General features: G+C 52.8%; 1 pseudogene; it reads left to right on the forward strand.

The window, feature by feature from the left end:
* The first annotated feature begins 7,278 nt into the window (after positions 1-7,278).
* LOC110483897 (olfactory receptor 14C36-like) lies at positions 7,279-8,211 on the forward strand (annotated as a pseudogene).
* Positions 8,212-9,226: the final 1,015 nt, after the last annotated feature.

The following is a 9,226-nucleotide window of genomic DNA, read 5'->3' on the forward strand; positions in this document are numbered from 1 at the left end:
GCAGCTGTGTTGGTGCTGCAGTGCCACAAGGGCCCCTGGTTCCAGGAGTTTCAGCACTGTCAACAGCGGTTCCTGGGTTCCCATGATGTCCTGCTGTGTCACCATAGATATTTGGTGTCATGAAGTTCTTCAGTGTCACAATGGCCACCTCACTCCATGAGCTTCTGCAGTGTCCAAATGGCCTCCTTGGATGGGCAGTGTCACCATGGACCATTGGCTCCTTGCAGCCCCGCTGGGTCACCATGGACTCCTTGGTTCCATGAGGTTCTTGGGGTGTCTCCATGGTCTCCTTGGATCCACTGTGTCACAATGGACCACTGGATCCACGTGGCCCTGCTGTGTCACCATGGCCCCTTGGTTCCATGGGACCCCAGGGTCACAATTGACTCCTTGCTTACTCATCCTATGGGAGAGAGCTGTCCTTCTCCTCCAGGGGCCTATGGTCAAAACTGGGATTCGTTCCCCAAATTTCCTTATATGCAAAGATAGTTCCCTGATGAAATCTGCCAATAGAAACAGCTCTGGCTGTCTTGGCCATCCAGGGGCCACCTCATCTGCTTTTCAGACACTGCATCCATGTGCTTTTCTTGCTTATGGGCAAAAAGCATCCATCTCAGCCAGGCACCCATGGCCAAAATTTGGCATCTGCCTCCAGTATTCCCTATATACAAGGATAGCTTCCAGAAAAATGATGCCAGGAATCACAAGTCTGGCTGGCCTTGGCTTCCTGAGTTCTGGCACTCATCTGCCTGTGAAACACTGGGGCTCTGTGTTTTCCTTCCTAATGAAAAGAACTCTTCTTCCTGTCCAGGCACCCATGGCTAAAACTGGGATTCCACCTCCAAAACTCTGAACATCCAAGGATTGCACCCAAGTGCCAGCTGCCAGAATGGACAGGTCTGGCTGCCTTTGGCCTCTTGGGGGCCTCTTTCATCTGCTTTTGAAACACTGGAGCTCAGTGCTTTCCTTCTAATGGAAAAGGACCTTCCTTCTTCTCAAGGTGTGCATGGTCAAAACTGAGATTCTTCATCCCAAATTCCATATATCAAAGGGTTACTCCATGACAAGAGCTGCTCCTCTCCTCTCCTCTCCTCTCCTCTCCTCTCCTCTCCTCTCCTCTCCTCTCCTCTCCTCTCCTCTCCTCTCCTCTCCTCTCCTCTCCTCTCCTCTCCTCTCCTCTCCTCTCCTCTCCTCTCCTCTCCTCTCCTCTCCTCTCCTCTCCTCTCCTCTCCTCTCCTCTCCTCTCCTCTCCTCTCCTCTCCTCTCCTCTCCTCTCCTCTCCTCTCCTCTCCTCTCCTCTCCTCTCCTCTCCTCTCCTCTCCTCTCCTCTCCTCTCCTCTCCTCTCCTCTCCTCTCCTCTCCTCTCCTCTCCTCTCCTCTCCTCTCCTCTCCTCTCCTCTCCTCTCCTCTCTCCTCTCTCCTCTCCTCTCCTCTCCTCTCCTCTCCTCTCCTCTCCCTCCCCTCCCCTCTCTTCACTTCTGTCTTTGAAACACTGGGGCTCTATTCTTTCCTTCCTATGGAAAAGAACTGTCCTTATCTACACAGAAATGGCCAAAATTGGGGTTCCACTTCCCAAATTCCCTATATCCAAGGGTTGCTTTCAGACAAAAGCTACCAGGACAGAGAAGTCTGGCTGCCTTAGGCCGCTGGTGGAAGCCTTTCATCTGTCCCTGAAACACCGGTGTTCTGTGCTTTTCTTCCTATGGAAAAGAACCATCCTTCTACTTCGGGTGTCCATGTCTGAAATTGGGATTCCACCTCTAAAATTCCCTATATCCAAGGGTTGCTCCCAGCCAAAATCTGCCACTACCATCAAGCCTGGCTGCCCTTGGCCTCTGGTGGCTGCCCCTGCCACACTGGGGCTCGGTTCTTTCCTTCCCATGGAGATCACTGTGACACTGTGGGCACCTCATGGAACCAAGGGGATCATTGTGGCACCACTGGAGCCCATGGAACCAAGGGGCCATGGTGACACTGCGGGGCTTCATGGGCCCAGAGACCATTATGACTCTGTGGGGCCTGATGGAACCATGGAGTCCATTCTGACCCTTCAGGGCCTGGTGTCACCAAGGGGACATTGTGACACCTCAGGGCTGCCTGGAAGCAAGGGACCCCATTGAAGCGAGGGAACATGGACCAGGTCTGGCTGGCTTGGCCTCCCAGGGGCCACCTGATAGGTCTGGCTGATGTTGGAATGCCAAGGGCTGTCCCTCATCAGCTCCTGGAGCAAAGGGGCTATGTGCTTTCCTTGCTATAGAAAAGAACTGTCTGTGTTCAGATGCCCATTGCCAAAACTGGTATTATCCCTAAACAATTTCCTGTATGCAAGGTTATGTTTTAGGAAAAAACAGCCAGCTCTGGCTGTCCTTGAACTGTGGTGGTCACCTTTCATCTGCCCCTGAAAAAATGGGGCTGTGTTCTTTCATTCCTGTGGAAAAGAAATGGTCTTCTTGTCCATGGTCCATGGCCAAAATTAGAATGTGGCCTCCTAAAGTCCGTATATCCAAGGATTGCTCCCAGACAAAAGTAGCCAGGACAGACAGGATGGGTTAGCCCTGTCCTCTGGTAATTTTCACAGATCATGAGCTTAATATTTTTATTAGAAAACACCTTGGAGAGGGCCCAGGGATCTCCCAATGAGAGGTTTTGGGGGCTTGGGCACATGACCACTACATATGGACAAGTTACAGATGAGAAAGCCTGGCTGGGTCTCTCTCCCTTCTGGCCCCACAGAGGTGCCGAGGCCGGCCCAGCCCCGTCTCGGCCGTGGGGCCGGGCGGCTCCTGCCGTGGGGCCGGGCCCCTTCCCAGGGAGCCGCCAGGCGCCATCGGCTGCCGGGCAGGGCAGGGGAGGCCGCGGGGCCAAGGCCGGGCCGTGGCTGCGGGTGCTGACATCTGGCCCTGCCGAGCCCTGCCCCGCCGCCAGCCCGGGCCCGGCCAGGATCCGCCGGGCCCCAGGAGCAGCCCCGGGCCGGGCCGGCTCGGCCAAGGCTCTGCCGCCCTTGGGCTTCGCCCGCAGCCGGCGGGCAGGGCAGGAGAAGCCATCGGCCCCGGCCGTGCTGCTGCTGGGCTCTGGCCTGGCTGCTGAGATCCTGGCCCTGCCCCAGCACGGCCCAGCCTGACACAGCCCCAGCGCAGCCGCTGCAGAAACCTCCATGGCAAAACAGCTCCGGCCGCAAGCACCGAGCCCGGCCGGGCTCACGGAACCATCTGCAGCCCCGGGAGATATTGACTCTGCCAGTGCTGCCATCCTCCCTCCAGTGAGAGAAAAGGACACAGGGCAGGCACACAGAGGAGCAGCATGGACACACCGAGGGCAGGGAAGAGGAAGTTGAGTCCCAGATGGGAGGGATGAGGAGATGCCTTGATCTTGGGGCTGGAATCCTCTGCTAAAGCTGTGGAGAAGGATGTCATTGATATATCAGACTCTCTTTTTCCCTATAAGGCATTGAAAAGTATGGGGAGATGACTTGTTTCAGCAGAGGCCTCCATGCTAAAGTGAGCAAATGTTGCAGTAGCTGTGATCCCATGAGATGTTTGAACAGAGAAAGGGAGAACAGTGATGAGACCCTGTGCCCTCAGGGAGAGAAGAAGACCTCTGTTCCCAGAGATGAAGATGATTTCAGAAATAGATGAAGAGAACCTTTGTCTTAAACAGCTCATCTCGAAACTAATACCCCATAATTTGGCATGGCCCATAAACACAGCTGTGGGAAAAGGTGGGAAAAGTTGGGGGGGAGTTCACGATTGCAGATTTCTCCAGGCAGCTGCTATTTGTAGAAGTGAAAATCCATGAGATAACTGTTGTGTTGTGGAGAAGTCTCCATAACATTAACAAGAGGAACTTCCCTCCCTAAGTGAACTGCAGAAAGACTGTTCTAGAGCTGGTAAACTGACTGAAAATTTTAGGTTTTGTCTCTTTACATTGTCAGATTGTATAGACAGAGGAAGTGTTCTGAAAGTTTAGTTCTGATTCTTATTACTATTTCTTTCAGTTTCTCTTAACAAACTTTTCTTTATACTCTTAAAATTTTGATCCCACTTTGCCTTTCTCCTAATCCTATCTCACAGCACGAAATGACTAAGTATATTCTAGTGAAAGCACTGGTAATAAGCCAACACAGAACCCATCACACTAATTGATGCATTGGCTGAGAAATCTCATAGTGGCAAACCAAAACCATTACAAAAACTTCCTGATGAACTGCCCCAGACAAGAGAGAAATCAAGGCAGAGCCATGGTTTGTCAGGACTTGCTTGATCCCCCTGGTGCATTTGGAGCTGAGCCCTGGAACCTCAGAGCCTGAGAGGAGATTGCATAAACCTTTCCAGGAGTCAGAGTCAGAGGAAACACCCGAAGTGTCACAAAACATTAATGGGACATACTGAGGTCCATCCCTAACACAGGCTCCTCATGGACTCTATGGAGGAGAGAACTGGAGGCCAGGATGGCACAAAAATCTCTCAGAGACTCAAAATGGCACAAATACCTCAGTGTGGAAAGGACAATCCAAAGTACCTCAAAAAAGTTGAGTATCTCGAAGTATTAATGAGGTCCACTGAGTGTCAATTAAAAGCATACAAGGGACTCATTAAAACAGATAATTTGAGGCTCAGACTGCACTGTCTCATAAAGTCTATATCAAAAGGGAAACACGAAGTACCTTAAAAGAACTGCAGTACCTTGAAGCATTAATGAGGCCACTGAGTGTTGTTACTGACAAAGAGTCTTCAGGGACTAATTAAAACAGATAATTGGAGGCCATGATTGCAGAAACCTCTCACAGACTCCAAGGTAAAGCAAAAGCCAAAGTCCTTTGAAAAACCTGCAGTCCCTGGAATCATGAAGGAGCCCCCAGGGCCATTCCTGACCAAGGCTCCCCAGGGACTCCTTCCAGCAAATCCTTGAGGCCACTGGGATGTGTGCCAGGGGGGATGCTGAGGGCAGGACCAGGGGCTGACAGTGCCCAGCCTGGCTGGGGCTGTGCCAGGAGGCCCCAGGGCCTCAGGACAAGGTGTCTCCTCACAGCCTTTGGTGGCACAGACCCTGCTGTGCCCCAGGGCACCAAGACTTGGCTTCTTTTTGTCCCCACCTGGCATCAGTGCCTCCAGTTCTCTGCTCTGTCTGGGGCCTGGGGACACTTTCTGAGTCATGTCCCTCAGTGGGACCCATTAAAAGTCCAAGAAACTTTGGAATTGGATTCCGACTTGGAGTTCAGGAGAGGTTTCTGCAGCTCCCTCTCAGGGCCTGATGTTCAGGGTCTGAGCACAAAACCCCAGAGGCTCATTAAAGTCCTTGTGCTGTGTCTGTGCTGCTGAGCTGGGCCGGGCTCCTGGCACAGAGGGAGATCCTGGTAAGCAAGCAGAGCTTCAAAAGCACATTTCTCTTGCTGAGCAGCTCTTCTCCCAGCCCAGCAGGGCTGGGGCACTGCCTGCAGCCAGCCCGGGCACAGCACAGAGGCACAGAGAGCTTCAATCAGTCAGGGCTGGGAAGGGACTGGGAAGTGCCTGGGGCAGAATCACGGCCAGGCCTTGGCACAGGAACCTCTGGCTGCAGGACAATGCAGCTGCAGCTCCGGGAGAGATCTCCTAAAGCTGGAACATGCCAATGCCCACAGCCCCTGTGAGTGCATTCTCTGCTCATCTCCTGTGCAGAGCAGCCAGGGGTGCCCAGGGCTGTCCTGCAGAGCAGGGTCCTGCAGCCCAGGGCGCTGTGCTGGGCCAGGGACTCTGCTGCCTGCCAGGGACAGCTCTCAGACGGCCCTGGAGCTGCTCCCAGCGCTGGCCAGGAGCTGTGGGGGGAAGGAGCCACCCTGAGCAGGGCAGGTGCTGCTGCTGAGAGGGGCTGGCTGGGGCAGGGCTGCTCCCAGCTCCAGACCAGCCTGGGCACAGCTCCGGAGGACACTTCCCAAAGACGGTAAGCCTGGGATTGCTGTAAAGATCAGGAGCTTTCCTGAGAATGTTTTCTATTTCCTGCTTGGAGAAGGATGGGAAAAATGAGGTTACTGATAGAAAGATATTTGCTATTTATATATTTTTCATATATCCATAGCTCTGTAAAGAACTATTATATACTTATAAAACTATAGTCCTTATTTTACTCTATTAAATTATTAATTAACTCTATTAAACCACTATTATATACTTCTATCACTATAATCCTTAATTAACTCGAGTACATTTCCTAATCTTTCTCTTAGATTTTTAAACAATAAGCTGACTATCTAAATGCATTCCTGAAATAATGTATAGTCTAATTATCAGGAAGAGGACCTGAAAAGAGAACATTTTTTGTTTTGACCAGAATGTGAGCAGTCATAACAAAAACTGGGGCAAAGAAGCCCTTGGACGTACTCCAATGGTTTGACCTATTGGTGTGTAACTGGGGCAACTGAATCTCCTATTGTATGTTCCTATTAAATATACTAATTAATCAACCTTAATAAATTGTTGAAATCAGTGGCTGGGTGTGCCCCATCCCCACTGGGACACCTGGAAGCTTCCAATAAAGGTCTGGTTTTTACTTTACTGTTCTACCAGTGTTGCAAGGAGGTTTTTTTCTCTTTTGATTACAGACACATGTGGATGAGAGAAGCAGAACAGGAATTGTAATCCCAGAATGAAAGAATATTCTGAGTTTAAAGGGATACACAGGATCATCAAATGAATGTTTGAAAATTTACAGAGACTCCAGAACTGTGACTTTAGCTGGTCAGTCTCAAGGCACCTCTCAGGAGGGAATGTCCAGGCCCAGGGAGATTCTCAGGGAAGCAGAGGGGGCTGAACAGAGCAGTGCTGGGGGAACAAGCTCATCCAGCCCCTCACCTTCCCTCAGCCACAGGGAATCCTTTGCCTCACACATCTCTCAGTGGCAAATTCTGAATGCAGCGGAAATTATAGGGATTTCTGACCCCAGAGAGCCAGGAATGATGGGTGGGTAGGGAAACAATTCCTAAATCCAACCCCTGCCATCTGTTAGACCTGGAAGTGAAGATGGTACCAAGCCTATCTGCATTTAGAAGTGATTCCCCTGACAAATCCTGAATATCCAGCCTTGTCCTTCTGCCACAGGGCCACAAAACCAGGGCAACGGGGCAGGGATGGCTCCCTGAGAGCCCCCACACATAGCTGGGTGAAAGTTTTCCCAGAGCAGGAACCAGGGCAATTCCCTGCAGCAGGACAGTCGGCAGGGAATGGCCCAGGTTGGGCTCTGAGCAGCCTCTCCTGACTTGTCCCTGTCCTTTCTCCATGAACAGGTGCCCATGTGCAGCCACAACAAATGTCCAACAGCAGCTCCATCAGCCACTTCCTCCTGCTGGCACTGGCAGACACGCGGCAGCTGCAGCTCCTGCACTTCTGCCTCTTCCTGGGCATCTCCCTGGCTGCCCTCCTGGGCAACGGCCTCATCATCAGCGCCGTAGCCTGCGGCCACCACCTGCACACGCCCATGTTCTTCTTCCTGCTCAACCTGGCCCTCAGCGACCTGGGCTCCATCTGCACCACTGTCCCCAAAGCCATGCACAATTCCCTCTGGGACACCAGGAACATCTCCTACACAGGATGTGCTGCATAGCTCTTTTTCTTCATGCTCTTCATGTCAGCAGAATTTTATCTCCTGACCATCATGTGCTATGACTGCTACGTGTCCATCTGCAAACCCCTGCACTACGGGACCCTCCTGGGCAGCAGAGCTTGTGCCCACATGGCAGCAGCTGCCTGGGCCAGTGCCTTTCTTTATTCACTGCTGCACACAGCCAATACATTTTCCCTGCCCCTGTGCCATGGCAATAGCCTGGGCCAGTTCTTCTGTGAAATCCCCCAGATCCTCAAATTCTCCTGCTCCAAGTCCTATTTTAGAAAACTTTGGCTCATTGCAATTAGTGCCTCTTTAGGACTTGGTTGTTTTGTGTTCATTGTTTTCTCCTATGTGCAGATCTTCAGGGCTGTGCTGAGGATCCCCTCTGAGCAGGGACGGCACAAAGCCTTTTCCACTTGCCTCCCTCACCTGGCTGTGGTCTCTCTGTTCCTCAGCACTGGTACATGTTCCTATCTGAAGCCCCCCTCCATCTCCTCCCCATCCCTGGATCTGGCCCTGTCAGTTCTGTACTCGGTGGTGCCTCCAGCCCTGAACCCCCTCATCTACAGCCTGAGGAACCAGGAGCTCAAGGCTGCAGTGAGGAGACTGATGACTGAATGGTTTCAGAAACATTAAACTGCTGGCCAGTTTCTGCAAATCACTTGTAATAAAATAATCTTTGATATTTCTAGTTGGTTTCATTTTGGAGATGCTTTTTTCTTTATATTAGGTTTTTAAGATTGTCCAAAAAAAAGTATCATTTTTTGTGCCATTTCTCAATTTGTTTGTCTCCACTTTCCCTGTGCCCACAGACTGTGTCAATGAGGGGCTTCACTTTTGGTACCTTTTAAGAAAAAAGGATATCCCAGCACAGTTTTCTGCAGAGATGCCCTTTTGTTGCCTTCTCTGGAGCTGCAGCAGCAATGTCTGTGTGCAGAGCTGGGGCAGATCAGGGCTGGCACAGCAGCTGTGCCCAGGAGCAGCAGCACTTGGTGCTGCCAGTGCTGCTCCCGTGGCCCTGCCCCGCTGCCCTGGTGGCCCTGGTGTTGCTGCAGGGCCTGAGTGCTCTCGGGGCCGGGCACAGTCCTGGGGGTGGCAGTGCCGGGGCTGCAGCAGGGACAGCCCATGGGCACTGCTGGGGCAGCGCTGACGCCTCAGGCCAGGGCCTGGGGGCTCCAGGCTCCTTGCCCAGGCTCTCTCAAGAACACGGCCAGGCCAATGCTCAGCACAGAAAACCCCCGTGAGCAGCCCCAGGCTGGCCGTGGGCAGGCTGGGGGCAAACAGCACGGCTGGTGCTCTGCAAGGGCCCTGGGGGAGACGGGAAGGAGCAGCAGAGCAGGGGCTGATCCATCCCCAGTGCGCTGCACAGCCCAGGGCAGCGTCCCAGAGCGTCCTCATGGAGCTGCCAACAACATCCCCCCTCTGCAGCCCTGGCCTCTCCCCCAGCTCACAGAGGTGCCACATCCTTGCAGGCACAGACACGGCAGCACTGGCTCAGCAGTCCCTGTTTGCATTGCACACAGCAGGCGGGAGCATCCCCATGCTGAGGCTGTGGGGACATGAACCTGAGGCAGCACAAATGCCATCAGCCCCTGGGGCCAGGAAGGGCTGGGGGATGCCAGGGAAACCACTCAGCTTTGTCCTGGCCTCT

Source organism: Lonchura striata, chromosome 39, assembly GCF_046129695.1.
Source record: "Lonchura striata isolate bLonStr1 chromosome 39, bLonStr1.mat, whole genome shotgun sequence".
NCBI lineage: Eukaryota > Metazoa > Chordata > Aves > Passeriformes > Estrildidae > Lonchura > Lonchura striata.